We start from the raw sequence: 16,205 nt of genomic DNA on the forward strand, positions 1-16,205 counted from the left end.
TTTTTTTAGGAAGAGATAAGTGGGCGGCTGCTATTTTCATACTTCTCTCTTTGGCTCTGCAACTTGGCTGAGTAACAGATCCCAGGGGTTTAACCCTTTGTGTTCAGAGCTCTGTGGCCCTCCAGCAGTTAACCATGCAGGTGTCAAGTCCACTGTCGGTTTGATTCTGCACATGTGTGCAGAGACTGCCTGTCCAACACAGCTCCTGGGTGACATCAACACAGTTTGTCAGTAAGGCAAGGAGACTTTCCCGCTCACCTGGGGAGGGAGAGAGCCACCTCCACAGAGGTCCGGGAGGAGGGGGCAGGTAGGTTTTGCTGGGGACTGGAAGTTTCCTTTGCATCTCATCGGTGTGGGGCTTGGGGCTGGTGCAAGGAACATAAGACCTTAGCCCAGGACTGGCAGAAGCAGTGAAAGGAGGGATTTGGAGGCCAGGCAGATTCGGAGAGTCTTGGGACACAAACTGTTGATTGAGGAGTTCAGGAAGTTTCTTTTTTTTTTTTTTTTTTTTGACAGGCAGAGTGGACAGTGAGAGAGAGAGACAGAGAGAGAAAGGTCTTCCTTTGCCGTTGGTTCACCCTCCAATGGCCGCCGCTGCAGCCGGCGCACTGCGCTGATCTGATGGCAGGAGCCAGGATCCAGGTGCTTTTCCTGGTCTCCCATGGGGTGCAGGGCCCAAGCACCTGGGCCATCCTCCACTGCACTCCCTGGCCATAGCAGAGAGCTGGCCTGGAAGAGGGGCAACCGGGACAGAATCCGGCGCCCAGACCGGGACTAGAACCCGGTGTGCCGGCGCCGCAAGGTGGAGGATTAGCCTATTGAGCCACGGCGCCGGCTCAGGAAGTTTCTAAAAGGAGCAAGCAAGCTGGTTCCGGGGCTTGAGTCTGCTGAAACAGGAAAGTCACACAGTGGAAGGCCATCAGAGGTGGGGGTCCTAGTACCTCCCACCACCCCAACCTCGGCCTCTTTGAAAGCTGTGAGCATTCACGCTTTTTTCTTGGATTTGAAGAATTGCTCCCGGCCTGCCCTGGCCCAAGAGTTTCCGGGTGTTCAGCAGGTGGGCCCTACCTGCCCGGGTGTGGTGAAGTCAGCCTAACTCTGGTTAGATGCTCTGTCTCTCCCACCCACCTGTATTTCTTCAGGCGTTCTGGCCAGCTGGGGCTACCTGGCATCTGTTCTTATTCGCAACTTCCATCTTTATTTCAGCGACGTTTGGGGGAGAAGAGGTAAACCAAGGGGCTCAGTTTGCCATGTCGGAGCTCAGGGGCGTGTGTGTGTGTGTGTGTGTGTGTGTGTGGCATTCTCGGGTGACTGGGATGCAGGTGTGGTGGGGCAGCCCTCTCACCTGTCACTCAGGGCACCCAGAGCCCGGGGTGCTCAGGTGATGCCGACCTTGCTCCTGTGGCCACTGCATGGAGCCTGTCTGCTACGTCTGACCACTGCCTGCACGGGCTCCCACCTCTCACAGACTTTCGCACGCTTGTTCCTGCCCGCCCCTCCCACTACCCATGCTGTTCTTGAATATTCCAGCCACTTTGGGGTGGGGGGAGGTTCCGTCTTTTCTTACCCTACTCCCTTTGTTGGAAATATCCCCTCTCATCCCCCACCCCCGCCCCACATTCAGACACCATTGGAATTGACTGCCCACTTCGAGCCTCTTGGAGGCAGAGAGCAAGCTTGGCCACTTTGATTGGCCACCTTTGATTGTGGGTGGTGGGTGTCTGGCCCCACAGGGCACTGAGTTCACACCTGTGGAGTAAGTGAGTCAGAGCAGGTTCTGTACCCACTGTGGATGGGTGGGGGAGTCAGGCTGACCCAGCCCGAGCTGCATGCATTCCAGAAGGCCTTGCAGTTCGCCACATCTCTGCGCGTGGCTGGCACTGGCATGGGCCTTAAGAGAGGCACAGCAAACGCTCAGAGTGGCCTGAGTTCGTAGAGTACGTGTTGAGAAAAATCAGCCCCACCATGCCTATCAATAGCTGACATCCCCTGGAAGGCAGAAAATCAGCCCTGGGGGTGATGGGAAACTGGGGACCAGGGACCACTCGGGTGGATTGGACAGCTGAGTCAGGAAGGATAGACCACTGTGTGGTGGCTGTGGGGCTGGCTGGATTCAGGAGGTGACAGCCTGTCTGCTCTGTAGGAATCAGCAGCACCGTGTGGTTGCCAAGCACTGGCTGTTGCACGAGTGTGCAGTGGGAAGCCCGGTGCCCAGGAAGAGAAGTGCGACATTGCCCCAGGCCTGGGCGCAGTTGCTCCAGACCAGGTTATTGAGTTCCACCCTGGGATGACAGCCATGGCCACCATGCAGGTCGCCCCCAGGCCAGGCACTGCCCCAGGCGCTGACTCGTTCAAACCCTGGGAGGCCCTTGCCAGTCTAAGATCCCTTTTCCAGGTGTAGGAACTCTGCAAAGCCACAGAGGTCACAAGTAGCAGGACTTGCACCCAGGTATCCTGACTCCAGCAGCCACGCTCTCAGCCACTGCACCACTGTACCACACTGCCTGGTGCAGGCCAGCCATGGCATGTGGGTGTGACATGCCATGCAGGACTGGCTCAAAGTTTGGCTTCCTGCCTGGTGAAGCACTTTCCTCTGTGATTTTCTTATCGCATCCTTACAATAGCCTGGCGAGTCAATGATGAAAAACCCACACTCCAGAGCGTCTTGGGGGCTGTTGCTGTGGTGTAGCGGGTAAAGCCGCTGCATGACGAATGGGTACCAGTTCAAGTCTCAGCTCTTCCACTTCTAATCCAGCTCTCTGCTATGGCCTGGGAAGGCAGTAGGAGATGGCCCAGGTCCTTGGGTCCCTGCACCTATGTGGGAGACCTGGAAGAAGCTCCTGGCTCCCGGCTTCGGATGGGCCCAGCTTCGGCCCTTGCATCCATTTGGGAAGTGAACCAGTGGGTGGAAAACCTCTCTTTCTCTGCCTCTGCCTCTTTGTAACTTTGCCTTTTAAATAATAAATAAATAAATAAATAAATAAATAAATAAATAAATCTTTACAAAATTTTTTTAAAAAGAGCATTTTGAATGCTCCCAACAGGGGAATATGGGAAGGGTCTGGGATGGTGGATGTGCTGGTCACCCTGCCCTGATGGTGATGCTCTGTGTGCGTGTCCCGCAGCAAAGCCCTGTGCCCCTAAATATGCACAATCATTAAATGTCGATTACAAATAAAAATATTTTTAAAAATTAAAACAGATTCGACAGCAAACTTTATTTTTAGTGAAAATACAAGTGTCATTTCTATGAAACACACCACCTGGTAGGTTTTTCAGTGGGGACTCATTTGTCAAACATTTTGAGTTCTAACTGGTTATTTCTTTTAAGTACTAAATATTTACCTGTCCTTTTTTAATTTTTAAAAAATTTACTTGAAAGGCGGAGTTACAGAGAGAGAGAGGGAGAAAGAGAGAGATCTTCCATCCATCGGTTCACTCCACAAATGGCTGCTGTGGCCAGGGCTGGGCCAGGCTGAAGCCAGGAGCTAGGAGCTACATCTGGATTGCCCGTGTGGGTGGCAAGAGCCCAAGCACTTGGGCCATCTTCAGCTGCTTTCCCAGGTGCATTATCAGGGAGCTGGATCGGAAGTGGAGCAGCAGGGACTCGAACTGGCTCCCATATGGGATGCTGGTGCTGCAGGTGGTGGGTTAACCAGCTACGCCAGACCGCCGGCCCCTACCTGTTCCTGATTTGGGGAGAATTGCTAAAAACCCTGAAGTCCTTATGTTTGTCTGTATATGGAGCTGTATCTTTAGATAAAAATGTTAATATGTGACTTGCAAAAATAAAAACCCTGTGACTCACGCATCCAGCCTCTGAGTCTCGGCTGCCGCGGTCCCACCGTGTGCCCAGGCTGCCCTCGGCCCCAGGGGCTCCGCGGTTAGTGCCTTGGGGACCCCGTGAGCCTTGAATCTGCAATGGTATTTCTGAGTGTGAGTCGCTTTTACAGGTCACGGCCGTTTTCTCTCGCTGTGTGGCAGGTTACTTCAAATTCGGTACTCAAGACAAGACCCATTTATTAGCACAGAGTTCTAGAAGGCAGGCGTTGGTTCTGGAGGGGCCAGCTGCCTTGCCCAGTGTCCATGGGCTGCCTTCTCCCGGGGTGGGGGGGGGGCCTGTGGAAGTGCCGCCCCCTGCCCGGCTCAGTCACATCCTTGGCACTGTCAGTTCTCTGCGGCTGCTGTACTGAGGGCCGGGCCCCTCGCTGCTTGTTAGCTGCGGGGTTGCCTGCTTCTCATGGCTGCCCCCAGTCCCTTCCATATGGCCCCCTCCTCCTTCAAGCCAGCCAGAGCATGCCGAGGCCCTTCTGGGCTCTCATCTGCCCAACTTCCTCTCCTGGAACCAGCCAGAGATGACTCTGCTCTTAAAGGGCCTTCACGGCTAGGCCTGGCCTGGACCTAGTGGACCTGGTCCACTAGGCCCTCCAGCATCAACTCGGCTTCCCCAGTGCTCGCAGTCCTAGGGATCACCAGGACCTGTACACTAGGGCAGCAGGAAACCTGGGGGCCCTCTGAGAAACCGGCCCCTATGCTGCTGCAGAAACAGGCTCAAAGGAGTTCAATGGTGGGCGCAAGGTAGAAGGTGGTGGTGGCACCAGGGCCCTCGTCCGGGGAGGACCTGGGGGTATGGGCCTCCTGGGACCAGGTCAAGATTGTTGTGCCTCGGAAGGAGTTGGCCAGGAAAGCTCTGTGACCACAGCTTTTGACCATCCCCTGCAGGATTCGTGCGCAGACCCAGCGGCCTTGAACTAGTCCATGGAGGAGCCTCCAGAGCTCCCAGCCAGGCAAGCCGTCCCCTCCAGGGGGAAGAGCGGCGTGGAAGAGGACGGCGGCTGCAGCAGGAGTGGACATGAACGCTGGTTTCCAGAGAGAACAGAGTTTTAGTTTTGGTCACCGGAAGTGGTGCCTGCAGCACAGGTAAGAAGCGGGCTGTCTGAGCACGCCTGCCTCAGTTTGCTTCTTATGTTAAAAAAGCATTATTGCAGTGATGATGATGGTGGTGGTGATGATGGTGGTGGTGATGGTGATGATGGTGGTGATGATGGTGATGGTGGTGGTGATGACGGTGGTGATGACGGTGGTGATGATGGTGATGGTGATGATGGTGGTGATGATGGTGATGGTGATGACAGTGGTGATGGTGGTGGTGATGATGGTGATGGTGATGATGGTGATAATGGTGATGGTAGTGATTATGGTGGTGATGGTGATGGTGATGGTGATGATTGCTTTCCTCGAGCCTCTGTGGAAGCTGTCCTGGAAGTCCTGGGGGCAGCCTCGGTCAGGAGCAGAACCCTTGAGTGGCAGCGCTCTGTCACTGCTCCCCATGCTAGGTCTCCTGAAATTCTGGGTCCCGCTGCCCCACTTCTTCAGTTTCCATTCTGTCCCCAGCAAAGGACAGAGCAATGCCTGTGCAAGGACCCAGCCTCCCCAGGCTCCAGCCCAGCACGGCTCTCGGCTTTGCAGAGCTCGCTGTCCTCTCTCCTCCCCCCCTTGCCTCCCCACCATGACAGTTCTTATCTGAAGACCCCTGCCCACTCCCACTGCCTGCTGGGACAGCACAGCAGCTGCTCCAGCAGAGCCACAGCCACCCAGGGTCCCCTTCCCCGCTGTGAGGAGTAGAAGGGACACTGCGTCAGGGCAGCAGCTGTGAACCCTGGCCGCGAGTTCAAATCACCTGGGGAGTTTCAGGAAGTCCCATGGAGGAGGGAGGACTGGGGCCCAGCAGCGGGGTGTACTTCTGTACCCACCTAGCTCTTGGCGTGTGTGGTGGCTTCAGCTTCATGTTCGGGCTGCAGTGCAGGTGAGGGGTGTGGTGCGAGGAGCTCTAGTCAGATCGGGACTCCATGCTTGGCGTTTCGTCTGGTGCCACATGCATCCCGACACGGCGGGAGCTGGAGGGGTGGAGGCAGCCGGGGGTGCCTGCTTTTAAACAATAGCAACAGAAATGGTGATTCCTTGGCCCACCTGTGCCCTTGAGTCAGCCTTGAGGGTAAGGGCCCGGGAATATGAATTTTGGTAATGACACAGACGAGACTTAGAGTCGAAACATCCATCGTGCCCTGCATGTGGGTAGGCTTGGCTATGACTTCCAAAGGGAACTTCACTGTGCAGAGAGAGGGACGCCAAGCACCCGCTCAGAGGTGGTCTTGGAGCTGCCTGGACTGCCCACAGCTCAGCAGCACCACCTGGGCCTGCCAGACCCTGGCCTTGACCGGGACCCTCCTGGGGGGTGGAGGGATCATTCTCTGGACTCCAGGGCAAAAGTTGGCATTTGGGTCTCATTCCAAGGGAAGATGTGGTGCTTAATGATGTGGGCTGGTCCCGATCCTAGCTCTGACCTGAGCCGGGTTTGTGAGGCATGTGCCAGGGTGTGGAGCAGGTTGCTTGTCTCTCTGCCTCTGCTTCTCGCTCATCAGAGACAACAGGGGTGCTGTGAAGGCCCCTAGAACATCGCCAGACACCCAGCACCCAGGTGCAGCCCACCGAAGTCACACTCTGCCATGTAGTCCCAGCTCTGAGCTCCCAGGAGCAGGAGGAAGCAAAGGAGCCAGCCCTGGCTGCTGCACAGGGGCCTGGCACTCTACAGACAAATCCCAGTGCTGCAGATCCCAGGGAGGCGGACCCCAGGGCCTCTTTTGTACAGATTAGGAAACAGCACAGAGAGGGGCAACAAATTAAAGGCAGTCACACAGCTGGTAAGGAGTAGAACCCCTGGCTGCAAAATATCTAGCACTTAGGGTGTGTCTGTCTGTGTGTCTGTGTGTGTCTGTGCATGTGTGCATGTGTGTTTGCGTGTGTGCATGCATGTGTGTGTCTCTGTGTGTGCATGTGTGTCTGTGCATGTGTGTGTCTGTGTGTGCATGTGTGCGTGTCTGTGCATGTGTGTATATCGTGTGTGTGTGCATGTGTGTGTCTGTGTGTGTGTGCATGTGTGTGTGTGTGTGTGCATACATGTACTTCCTGAGGAAAGGCAGTTGGAGCTCCATGGCTGAGCCCTCCCCCAGATTACCCACACCATGATAGAAATCAGAGCCAACAAGGATGGTCCCCTTCTGGGGCCTCCTGGGACAGCTCCTGGCCCCTCGAGTTACCATTTCTTTCTTTCTGAGCAAGTCACAGTAGTTCTCGGGGCAGGGTCTGTGCAACATGCATTTGAACTAGTGCAGAAACAGAACCCTCCAAGGGGCACAGGGAGAGTTCCGGGGACCCGTCCTCGGGCAGGCAGGCGGAGGAGCCTCCCTGACCTGGCATTCGCCCTCCCCAAGTTCATCCCCAAACTCTTTTTGTCCGTGTGGGCTCTGTTGGCCACAGAGCAGGGGCCTTGCCCAGCAGGGAGTGAGCCGTCAGCTCCGGCAGGAAATCACTGGGCTCTCCCTGGGGACTCGTGGCATGCTGGGGTTTCCAGTATCATGGCTGCGGCTGGCACGACCTCTCTCAGGCAAGCTGACATTATGTTAGGTTTCTTCTTTTCCTTAAGATTTATTTATTTATGTATTTGAAAGGCAACTACAGAGAAAGGAGAGTGATCTTCCATCTGCTGGTTCACTCCTCAATTTGCCACAATGGGCAGGGCGGGGCCAAGCTGAAGCCAGGAGCCAGGAACTCCATATGGGTCTCTCCATGTGGGTGGCAGGGACCCACATACTTGGACTATCACCCACTGCCTTCCCTGGCGCATTAGCAGGGAGCTGGATCAGAAGCGGAGCAATGCTCCAATATGGGGTGCCAGCATTGCAGGTGGCAGCTGAAGCCACTGCATCACAGCGCCAGCCCCGAGGCAGAGGGCACAGCCTCTGGGCCACGGGTGTGTGCACAGCAGACTCCCCTGTGCTGGGGAAAGGCGTGGGTGCAGCTGAGGCTGCTGTGAGTGTGCTCCCCACAGGGCCACGGGAGGACAAGGAAACGTGCAGCCAATGTGTGTGTTCAGAAGGGGCTGAACCAGGGCTCACTGGGAGCAAATGTGGCTTCTAAATGAGGGACATAGAGAACAAATCAAATTTGAAACAGGCTGTGGGGGCGTTTTGTAGCAGCGAAGCCCTCCACGAGGTAGTTTTTAAACTGTGACATCTTCCCAGGTGCCCTTTCACAAAGTCGCATCTCACGTGGAATGCCAGTGTCTCACAGGCTGAGCTCCCAGTTGATGGCTTACGTGTTTGTTTTTGAAATTCACATTCCTAACATCTGCGTATTGTGAGCGTCTGTCAGCAGAGCAAAAACTCTACTTTGATGTGCAAAAACATTAAAATTTGAAATTCTAGATCAGGGATTCGCAAGCTACAGCCCAATCTTGGTTATTGCCTGATTTTTTTAAATAAAGTTTTATTGGGACATTTGTTTTCACATTAGCTATGGCTGCTTCAGGCCATCTGTGGTGCAAATCCCAGCTGCCTAGTGTGTGGTCCTTCACAGGGAAACTTCACTGACCTCTGTCCTGGGCCATCATTGTGTTGCTGTATCAACTGCAGCATCCAACATCCCTTTTCTAAAAATGCATTTATTGGAGAGGCAGAGACAGAGACCTAGAGACAAGGTAAGGAGAGAGGGGGAGAGAGAGAGAGCAGAAAGAGAAACAGAGAGAGAGAGTCCCCATCCACTGGTGCACTCCCCAGGTTTCTGATTGGCTTGCTGGGAGCCAGGAACTCCATCCAGGTTTTCCACACGAGTGTCAAGAACCCAAATCATTTGAGTCATCACCACTGTCTCCCAGAAGCTGGAGTGAGGAGCCGGAGCCAGGAATGAAACCCAGACACTCGTATGTGAGATGCAGGCATTTTTTTAAAAAGAATTATTTATTTTATTTGAAAGTCAGAGTTACACAGAGAGAGGAGAGGTAGAGAGAGAGCAAGAAAGAGAGAAAAAAAAAAACAGAAAGGGAGGGAGGGAGGGGGAGAGAGAGAGAAAGAGAAAGAGAGAGAGGTCTTCCATCTGCTGGTTCACTCCCCAATTGGCCACAACAGCCGGAGCTGCGCTGATCCAAAGCCAGGAGCCAGGAGCTTCTTCCGGGTCTCCCACATGGGTGCAGGGGCCTAAGGACTTGGGCCGTCTTCTACTGGTTTCCCAGGCCATAGCAGAGAGCTGGATCAGAAGTGGAGCAGCCAGGACTCGAACCAGCACCCATATGGGATGCCTGCACTGCAGGCTACAGCTTTATGTGCTACGCCACAGCGCCGGCCCCCGAGACACAGGCATCTTACACAGCAGACTAAACGCCCAGTTCCCCCATTTCCTTTTGCCTCCCTGCTTGGTTGGCCCTGCCGCGTGGCATAAGGACGCCCACCTTACGCCCAGACGAGGATGTGCGTGGAGGCAGGGTTTGCCCAGCTTGCCTTGGAGCCACGGCATGGTCTTCAGCTCAGGGAGGCCTGGGCATTTGGGGAGGAGAAAGGGATTTGGGTTTGCATCACAGACAGCACTAAGCAGCTACTTGACTCCCTTCTTCCTACAAAGCACAAGTCAGAGAGGGCGCCCAGCCATGGTTTATGATCGTCTCATGATCATCCACGTAGCTCCGCCCCTTACCATAGAAAGCTCCAGAGTGCACTTACCTGCGCGGTTTTACGTAAATGTCTGGAAGCCTGAGCCTAACCAAGATGCCTGGAGAGAGCTCCAGTCTTCCCAATGGAAGACGCGTTTCAACACTGAAGGTCCAGATGTGCCCAGACCTACTGCAAGGCCTGCACAACGCCCGCGCAGGCCGGACTACGTGCGTCTCCGTGGCTGCACGTCTGTGCTGGCTCATTTTCTGTTACAAGTTTCACAGGAGGCAACCGTGTTTCTAGACTAGTACTCTGATATGGAGCTCAAAGGCCCCCAGAAAGCCTCTGCGGAACACAGTTTGAAAACCACCCCTTGGCGGGCGCTGCGGCTCACTAGGCTAATCCTCTGCCTGCGGCGCCAGCACACCGGGTTCTAGTCCTGGTTGGGGCACCGGATTATGTTCCCTGTTGCCCCTCTTCCAGGCCAGCTCTCTGCTGTGGCCTGGGAGTGCAGTGGAGGATGGCCCAAGTGCTTGGGCCCTGCACCCCATGGGAGACCAGGAGAAGCACCTGGCTCCTGCCTTCGGATCAGTGTGGTGCGCCGGCCGCGCGCACGGCCGGAGCGGCCATTGGGGGGTGAAGCAACGGCAAAGGAAGACCTTTCTCTCTGTCTCTCTCTCTCTCACTGTCCACTCTGCCTGTCAAGAAAGAGAGAGAGAGAGAGAGAGAGAGAGAGAGAGAGAGAGAGAGAAAGAGAAAGAGAAAGAGAAAGAGAAAGAGAAAGAGAAAGAGAAAGAGAAAGAGAAAGAGAAAGAGAAAGAGAAAGAGAAAGAGAAAGAAGAAAGAAGAAAGAAGAAAGAAGAAAAAAAAAGAAAACCACCCTTCCACTGGTTCTCATCTCTGTGCTAAAGGAATCGGAGGGGCCAAGGCCGCCGAGAGCCGCAGCGGGGCAGCAGAGGAGGATGTCTGGCGGAAGGGTGATGGGAGAAGTGAGGCGATGCCGTCCAGACCCAGGTTGACGCTGGTGGGAGGGGGCGGAACAGGAGAGGCCCAGGAGCTGCTGCTGACGCTTGAGGTGTTGCCTTATTTCTCATTTACTTGAAGGGCAGGGAGAAAGAGAGAGAGAGATCTTTTTTTTAAAGGATTTATTTATTTATCTGAAAGGCAGAGGTACAGAGAGGCAGAGGCAGAGAAAGAGAGAGAGAGAGAGAGAGAGAGAGAGAGAGGTCTTCCATCCGCTAGTTCACTCCCCAGATGGCTGCAAGGGCCAGAGCTGTGCTCGTCCGAAGCCGGGAGCCAGGAGATTCTTCCAGGTCTCCTACATGGGTGCGGGGGCCCAAGGACTTGAGCCATCCTCTACCGGTTTCCCAGGCCATAGTAGAGAGTTAGATTGGAAGTGGAGCCACCAGGACTCAAACTGGCTAGGGCTGGGCCAGACTGAAGCCAGAAGCCTGGAACTCCATCCAGGTCTCCCACGTGCGTGCAGGGGCCCGAGCACTTGGGCCGTCTTCCATGTCTTCCCAGGCGCATTAGCAGGGAGCTGGCTGGGAAGCTGAGCAGCTGGAACGTGAAGCAGGCATTCCCTGGGAGAGGAGGCGGGCACCGTACCATGATGCCCAGCGCTGCAGGCAGACCTTTGCCAGGCTGCCTTAATGACTTCCTGCCCTCGGCTGGGCGGACAGGCAGAGCAGCATGGGGAGAGCACGCATGGTGCGCAGGGAATGGGGGCACAGGCTAGTGGAGGACTCACTCCCCATGGGCCTGCTGGGGTCTTCATGGCCCCTCAGCCAATCCAAGTGTAGGGCAGAGGAGAGGCAAAGAGAGAGAGGAGGGCCCTGTTGGGTGAGCAGCTGAGCCAGGGCAGGCACAGGAGGCGCCGGGATGAGCGTGGGCGTCAGAGCCCTGAGGCGGTGGTGGCTGGGATCGGATGGTGGCTTGAAGCATTCGAGGCAAAGCTCACAGAGCCAGGAATAAAACCCAGGAGTCCCGACGCCCTGGGCCACAATGGGTGTGGAGAAGGGAGGGCCAGGCCAGGGTCTGGGAGGGCTGTGGGCTGGCAGGGGCCCTGTGGGATTCAAAGCCCCAGCCCTCCCTGAGGGTTTGCTGCTCACCCCAGCGAGAAAGGACATTTTTAGATGTTTTAAAAGGGTGACCTCACTTTTTTTCTTATTTACAGAGCCCTGTTTGTTTACATAGCCCTTCAAAAATAGCCAGCGTGTGCTAAGCTTAGCGGGCTCTCTCCCACCACCCGTGGCAGCACCGCTGTGTGGGGAGAAACACCTTTTTCATCTCAGAGAGGGGCAGCCTTGTTTCCGAGTACAGATGGGAGCAAAACAGGACAGGTAGGAAGTTTCGTGGTTTTTCGTGTGGCTTCTCCGAAATAGCCCCGCGCTGCCTCCCACTTCCTGCCCGCCTCGGCCCTGGGCGGGTCATCATCTTTAGAAGACTTGTGTTGTGTGCGTGCATGGGGAGGCTGGCAGACGCCGGAGGCCTGAGCGTGGCTGGGAGGGCCCCAGCCCGGGTCTGGGCCACGGGGTTTACATCCTGGCTCTGCCACATCCTAGCTGTGTGACCTTGGGCAAGCTGCTTTGCCTCTCTGTGCTGCATCTGTAGGGTAGGGGTGACAAGCAGTCACTGCACAAAACTGAATGAAGGAATCCGTGGAGGGCTTAGCCCAGCGTGGGCACACAGCAGCTCTTCCTGTACAACACTGATGTCACTCTCTGTACCCCACCCTGGCCGATTGCACCGCCCTCCCAGCCACTCCCCCTCACTCCCAGGTTGCTGCACCAGCCCTTCCCCACGTCATCCCAGAGAGACAGAAAGGGGAGGACAGATGTGACCTTGCCATCCCCACAGCCCGCAAGAAGGACCTCCAGGCTTTTCCTCTCAGCAGATAGGTGGTCCATGCTGCAGCTTTGCAAGCAACACGGTCTCTCTGGCAACTCTGCCGCTCCACGGGGAAACCAGCTATAGACGACACACAGGGAGCAATCTGGCTGCACGCCAGCAAAACCTGAGCACCAACACAGGCAGCGGCTGGATCTGCCAACCCCTGACCCACAGGATGCGTCCAGACTCCTAGCTCAGCACTGCTGGCCTGGCCCCTTCCCGTGGCCGCGGTCGCCTCCAGCCCTCTTCCTCCTCCTCCCCTGCTCTGGAGGGGAACTCCTTCAATCCTTGGCACATGCTGTTCCCTCTCTCAGGATTGCCCTGCCCTGCCCTGCCCTCGTGGGCCCCTCCCCCACGGCTCCCCTGATCAAATAGACAAGAACTGTGGGCTATACCCCCAAGGGCTCCCTGCTGGCCCCCTGCCTTCCTGCTCTGCACACCCACTGGGGTTCTCAGTAAGCCCTTGTTAGTGCACACAAAGATCTGCGAGACGGACGCCTGCCCTCTGCGAGCTCACAGTCTGGTTAGGAAGCCAGGACGTGAGCTGGTGAAAAGGCAGCCAGTGTGTGTTCTGTAGGCGGGGCCCTGACCAGAGGCGTTCTGAGCTCTGTGGAGGCAGGAGGGTGCCTTTTCGGGGAGAGGGAAGGCAGGAAGGCTCTCCAAGCTGGGGAAGCAGTGAGAGAGGAGCTGAGCCAACTCTGGGCTCCAGGTGGTGAGCAGGCAGGGTAGCTCAGGCTCTCCGGCGGGAGCCAGAATGGGGAGGGCGAGTGGACTGGAGGGGGGCTAGGATCTCAGCAGAGAAGAGGGGGCCGTGAGGGCGTGGGGACTTGCTTCCATGAGCCGCATCTTCTCCAACCCCAGTCCGCACAGTGCTGCAACAGAATTAGCTAGGGTACTGCTTTCAAATGCAGGTCCAGGGCCCTGCCCCAGGCTGGAGGCTGAGAGAGGAAGAAGGCTGCACATGGCTGCGGGTGACCATCACAGGTCTCATTCAGATTGGCGTCACCTGGAGAAAGGGCAGTGGACTCTCCGGCTTCCCTGCGGAAGGTGGGGCAGGGTGTAATCCCCTCGGGACAGCATTTGCTACAGCGGTTAAGATGCCTCCTGGGACACCCACATCCCATCTCAGAGTGCCTGGGTTCGAGTCCTGGCACCACTCCCAATTCCAGCTTCCTGAAAACACATACCTTGGGAGGCAGCAGGTGATGGCCCAAGTCCCTGGGTCCCTGACACTCACATAGGAGGCCCTGATTGAGTTCCAGGTTCTGAGTTCGGCCTGGCCCTGCCTCAGCTCTTGTGGGCATCTGGGGAGTGAACCAGTGATGGAATCATGGAAGCTCTCTTATATTCTCTGTGTCTGTCTCTCTCTGTATGTTTGTATGTATGTGTGTCTGCCTTTCAAATAAATGAAAATAAATTTTAAAACTAAATAAGTAATCCTCTCAAAGAACAGATGAGGACACCGAGCTCAAACGTAGCACACAGCTTGTCCAGGGTGGTCACGGTGTCAGTTACTGACATGTTTGTGACCAATCAGTTCTGGAACAGGCTTCTCTCACGCCCAGTGTCGGGGCCTGGAATGGTCCTAGAGGTGCCACAGAGGGAGAAGAACCAGGCTATGGCAAGATGATGAATATATGTAAAATAGAAAGGGGCTGTCTTTTCCTTTAAGTACATACCAAGTGCTGTGATTTTTGAACCGGTGAATAGATGAGGGGAAAGTGCAGTGAGAGCCAAGTGGATGGAGGGATGGGTGGGTAGATGAGTGGATGGCTGGCTGGATGAGTGGATTGAGTGGATGGATGGTTGGGTAGTTAGTTGGATGGATGGGTAGATGTGTGGGGGTGTGTAGATGGATAGATGCATGGGAGGATGGATGGATGGATGGATGGGTGAGAGGATAAATTGATGGATGAATGGATGGATGGATGGATGGATGGATAACTTACAGGGGTCCAAGGAGAGCCAGATTCAGAGACAGCTCTGGCATGCAAGCCTGAGGCTTAGGAGTGTGCTGGAACCCAAGGTGGAGAGCAGGCAAGGTGAGTTTGGTGCTAAGCATATTACATTGGAAAGGCAGCACTGGGGAATGCCCCCATGAAGACAAGCTGAGAAATGGGGAGATGGAGACCATGAGGGGAAGTTAAGTGCCCAAGACATGCTCAGAGAGGGGAGGGCAGAACAAGGTAGGGTGGGGGAGCCAGGGAAAGGGACCTTGGAACTGCTGTTCACCCAGGTGACCAACCTAGTGTTGGCCCCTCGTCAGAAGAAAGCCAGCTAGCCTAAAAAAATTGTGCCATGGATAAATTAAAATGGCAATCAAAATAAAACTGAAATCATGAGTTTCCGTTTGCTTGCGATCTGTGCTCCCAATGCAGCTGCAGGTGTGCAAGCGCCATGAGAGCTGGCCCTGCCTGGCCTGCCTGTCGGGGCACGCTCTGTCTGTGGCTCTGGAGCTACAGAGCCCTGCCGCTCCTCCCTTGTGTCTGTCTTAGCGCAGGGCCCTCTCCTATTGCACCTTTGCACCTTTTTCTTTGGACAGGAATTTGTCGTTGGCAACAAAACTTCTTCAAGGAGACAGAGCTGAGGCTCCCAAACCCCGCAGGGCCTCTGAATACCTCACAGCAGGGCTCTCAGTACGGAGACCTAGAGCAGAGTCCTGCCCTTGCAAATTCAAGGGACCTGAAAGCAGGGGCTTGCTGGCCAGGCCTGGGTTCTCCCAGCAGCCCACGCTGAGCCACCCCCGGGGGCTGCCACTGTGACTTTGCTCTCCTGGAGCAGCTCTGAGGCCCAGGTGTTCGGGTGTTTCCTCCAGAAGACTAAAAATATAACATCCGGGCACCTCCTCACTGACTACCGGAGCTTTCCGTTTCTCTCCCTCCACTGACCCGACAGGTGCCATCAGTGTCAGCCAGCCCCCCTCCCACTCTAACGTACACAGCAGTCACGGGGCCACCACAGCCACCGTCACCACCCTCAGCCATCCCCAAAGAGCCAGGTCATTCTTCATTCAGCCCTGTTGAGACACAAGCTGCCAAGAACCCTCCCAGGTCTCAAACACAAAATTGCCTGCCTCTTAGGTCTGTGTTCTCTAAGAAATAGAGACATGGTGTCACTGTGTGTGCGTGTGTGCGCGCGCTATATTTTCTGTGAGCTGTTAAAGATGATGAATATATGTAAAATAGAAAGGTGCTATCTTTTCCTTTAAGTACATGCCAAGTGCTGTGATTTTTGAACCAGGTGGTCAGGATGGGCCAGAAGGAAGCGAGGGGCGAGCGTGGCAGGTGTCCCGGCTGAGCATTCTGGGCGGAGGCAGGACCGTGTCTAGTGGGAGCAGCAAAGGGACCAGAGTTAGCCAGGTGGGGTGGGGGCACAGGAGGGGAGGTGGGCAGATGTTGAGAAACTGCAGGACGTCTGAGCAGGAGTAGCCAGCTCTGACCTGTGCTCTTGGGCCCATCCTGGAGGCCTGCCTCAAGCCGGTGAGGGAGTCAATCGGGGGCCGTGGAGGAGGCTAGTGCTGGCATCGGGAGGTGACTGCGTTGCAGGCCGGGGTGGCGGCAGTCTGAGGCGGAGGGGCCATTGTCTGCCTCCGTGCCTACAGCAACCCAGCAGAACTGTTCCAGGAGGGGAAGTCACAGAGGCGGCCACAGGGAGGCCCTTCACACGGGGCTGCTTCTGTGAGGCAGAGAGAAAGCCCTCTGGGAGGAGGGCCCTGCAAGCCCCTCCTCCTCCAGCCTGTCAACCCCCAAGCCTCACCGTGCCCATCTGGAGAAGGGGGCCAGCAGATCAAGACCATCCAAGACTGTGTTTGGCTTCAAAGTCACGGATTCA

The 16,205-nt window shown here is 55.8% G+C and overlaps 1 protein-coding gene across 8 annotated transcripts in view; it reads left to right on the forward strand.

Annotated features, from left to right (window-relative positions):
* The window catches only part of HIVEP3 (HIVEP zinc finger 3), a 490,847-nt gene that overhangs the window by 384,490 nt on the left and 90,152 nt on the right, over positions 1 to 16,205 (forward strand). For all 8 annotated transcript variants that reach the window (XM_070078655.1, XM_070078658.1, XM_070078653.1 and 5 more), the window contains one exon: positions 4,723 to 4,920. The gene's annotated coding sequence lies outside the window, so the exon portion shown is untranslated. The remainder of the gene's footprint in view (positions 1 to 4,722; positions 4,921 to 16,205) is intronic.

The sequence above is a fragment of the Oryctolagus cuniculus genome, chromosome 7, assembly GCF_964237555.1.
Source record: "Oryctolagus cuniculus chromosome 7, mOryCun1.1, whole genome shotgun sequence".
Lineage (NCBI taxonomy): Eukaryota > Metazoa > Chordata > Mammalia > Lagomorpha > Leporidae > Oryctolagus > Oryctolagus cuniculus.